The sequence below is a fragment of the Rutidosis leptorrhynchoides genome, chromosome 9, assembly GCF_046630445.1.
Source record: "Rutidosis leptorrhynchoides isolate AG116_Rl617_1_P2 chromosome 9, CSIRO_AGI_Rlap_v1, whole genome shotgun sequence".
Lineage (NCBI taxonomy): Eukaryota > Viridiplantae > Streptophyta > Magnoliopsida > Asterales > Asteraceae > Rutidosis > Rutidosis leptorrhynchoides.
In genome coordinates this window covers 358,649,561-358,652,967 of record NC_092341.1, presented here as the reverse complement: position 1 = coordinate 358,652,967, position 3,407 = coordinate 358,649,561, and the positions used below count along the sequence as shown (strand labels likewise).

Genomic DNA, 3,407 nt, shown 5'->3' with positions numbered 1-3,407 from the left:
ATTTGGGAGTTTTTGGGCAAAATGTGAAGGTCTTGGGGCAAAATATGGAGGTTTTGGAGCAAAATGTGGAGGTTTTGGGACAAAATATGGAGAGTTTGGGGCAAAAAAAAAAATTTCACTGGGGGCATAATCAATAAACCCAAAATTTTTGTACTAAAAATTGAAAATCCACTAGGGGCGGCGGCCCCCTCTGCCGCTTCTAATTTTCACCCCTGTACACTGGTCTCTATTGGACTAATCCGAACAAATTTGACAAGATGGATACAAAAGGTAAGAAAAAGAATCTATTTGAGTTGTCCATTAAAACGGATCTTCACTTTTTCCCACTATGTTATGTGAACAGCTTGTTTCAAAATGTAAGGGAACGGGTATTAATGCTAATATTAAACAACCAAACAAAACTTGCAGCTTGAAAGTAATTTATAAACATGTACACACAGAATAAGCAAAAGCAGTCGGCTTTTGAACAACTTTATTAGCTCAATATTCGTAAACAAAAAACTGAAGAGAAACAAATAAACGTGCAGCTTAAATACTAATCTAGTTGGACAAGTCCTTATTGGATTAAAATAACTAATGGATAATCATCCTTATTTGAGAAACAAACTAATTATAAACCAACTCCAACTCTACCGCCTTGCCCTTCACATTTCTGTTTAACAGGCCAACTTCAAAAACAGGCCCATCAGTTGGCCCAATAGCAGTTTCCCCAAAATACTGAGGGAGCCCAATTCTAGCAAGCCCACTAATAATTCCTGCATCATGTATGTTCTGACCCATTGAGTATGGTATTGAAACAGGGGATAACTTTCTGTTAGTTAAAAACCTGGTAAATGAGTGACTTTACAAAATACTAATAGGCCGAGACATACCGGGAGCTGTTCAGTGTGTCAAAAATACCATTTCAGATCTACTTATGAATCACATCGATTTATCTCTTCTGGTCATTACCAAGGTAAGAAAAAAGATTAGGCTATTTCATAATACTCCTTTATTCCGTTAGTTCATCTGCCTTAACTTATCCAGTTACCAAAAACAGGAACCGCTCATAATGAACTTGCAAAGCGAATGCGAAAGGTTAGGATGATCTTGCAGACTTTTATTTTTTTCTTATTGTGCATAATAATTAATATTTAATGTGTACATGTAGAATACTTGATGTTATTTACAATAATTGGTTACTATCCATTTAGCAAATGTAACATCAACCATGATCCAATTATGTTCATGTTCTATCTATAACAAGATGCAGCTGCAGCTACTGCTCCGCATGTTGGTGATCGAGGACCATATGTGATTATCAAAGGTGCTAAAGGTGCAAAGGTAAACTAGAAGAGGTTGTTATACTTTAAATCTTCTACCTTGTTGTGTACCATTTTTAATTTAGATTAACTTATGAAAATTAGGCGTACGAGATGTCATAGGATCCGATCTTTGTGTTGACGAATAATATACCAATAGATCCTTAATACTACCCTGAAAATCAAATAAGCAAGGTTCGTTAAGCGCACTTGTCATTTATGCTTAAATTTGAGTTCGTTGGTGCTAAAGACTTGACCCGTTGCAGCCATTGTTGAGGATATTTGAAACCATCTTGAAGAATGCTAGTAGAGATCTTCATGGAGAGACCACACTAGTGCTATTTCCATCTTTACACCATCAACTGGAGGGATTACGAGGTTTGCTAAGAAGCAATTAAGTTGTGTTTGCCTCAAAGTTCTAATGAGGTTATCAGTAGATTTATATTCCTCTTTCATCTATGGGTAAACGAACCTGTGTTTTCTAACGCCAGTTCAACTGTGCTCAAAATATAATATTTCTTTTTGTAATTCCATTACTTCTATTATCCAACGTCTATACAACAACAACAACAACAACAACAAAACCCAATACCACATGAGTGGTGTATGGGGGAGGTGATATGTAGACAATCCTTCCCCTATCCGAGAATAAAGACAAGTCATTTCTCCACCCAGAGTGAAACACTCTCAAGAGTAGAGAAAGTCATCCCTCTCTTTATTCGACGAATAAAGAGATTGCTTCCGAGAGGACCTCCGGCCTTTAAGTAGGAAAAAGTTTTTTTTTTTTTTTTTAAAATAAAAAAACTAAAATAAAAATAATAATTGGCGCCATGAAAATGGTAAAATCAAATTTCCATGGGTTTTAAATCCTGCCAGGAATTTAATTTAGGCTCTAAGAGTCTATGAATTGTTAAAATCTTAACGGGAAAAGAGACGTTTGCTTACACTCTAGTGTTTTCTTTGTTTGCACTAATAAAGATCAAACACTTTGTTTACACTACATGGGAAGGGAAGTTAAATTTTATTGCAAAATTGTAGGCAACAGGGTGCAACTTGTGTTATCAACTTATTTTAGTTGTCAAATGCTAGTTAGCTCGCTAACGGAATTAACCGAAGCACATGTTTTTTTTCTTCTGATGTACTTTGGTTGTAATCCGTTTCAAATATAGCATTTTAGTTAGAGAAGCTTTTTGGGAGGCTACGAACACAATGCCACGAGTGCCAAGAATCACTCCTTCAAGATATGCACAAGGTGCACAAGGTGATTAACTTTTGTATTTTTTCTACGATGTATACATTTTCAATAAACTATTAATGTATTACACGTTAATTAGATGTGTATGGGTAATGGGTCAAAACGGGAACATGTTGGAATGCCAACACTTTCATGTTTTTTGAAACTGAAAAAAGGAAAATGACTCATGTATTAAGTATCCCAAAACTATACTATTTTGTTTTCCCTTTCTGTTTACTAATTTAAATTGCTTTAATACTTGCTTAACCTTTTCTTGTTTCATAGTGATTTTGGAGCTAATATTGATTGATAGTGATGACATATCACCCAAATTTAACGTATTTTATTTTGTTGTTTATAGTTATAACTTTTATTTGTTTCGTAGCCGGGATTGCCTAATCTTTTACCGGCTACGGAAGAAAAAAAAGAAGGTATAACCATAAACAACGAAATAGAATACATTAAGTTTTGGGTGATACGTCATAACTAACAATCAATATATATAACTCCAAATTCACTACATCCCATACAAAACAGCCAAAAGGTTAAACAAGTACTAATGCATTTCATATTAGTAAACTAACAGAAAGGGAAAACAAAATAGTATAGTTTTGTGATACTCAATACATGAGTTATTTGCAGAAAGTTGTAAGGTTTTCCCTGTTCGGGTTACCCGGGAAGGGCAAGTAATCCGACCCCATACTCTAGTGTACGCAGCCCATCAGGAATACTCCCTGGCTGTTTCCAACCCTTCCCTGGCCACCCCAAGAATTGAACCTGAGACCTCTTGCAAGGATCTCAGGGCCCCAACCACTTAGGCTACCTTGGGATGGTTACATGAGTCATTTGCATTTTTTAAAATTGGAAGAACA

The 3,407-nt window shown here is 35.6% G+C and overlaps 1 long non-coding RNA gene across 1 annotated transcript; it reads left to right on the top strand.

Moving 5' to 3' along the window:
* The first annotated feature begins 891 nt into the window (after positions 1 to 891).
* On the top strand, positions 892 to 1,420 carry LOC139869419 (uncharacterized). Its single transcript, XR_011766055.1, has 3 exons — positions 892 to 955; positions 1,040 to 1,077; positions 1,253 to 1,420. It is a non-coding gene; the product is annotated as an uncharacterized lncRNA (long non-coding RNA).
* The last annotated feature ends 1,987 nt before the right edge of the window (positions 1,421 to 3,407 follow it).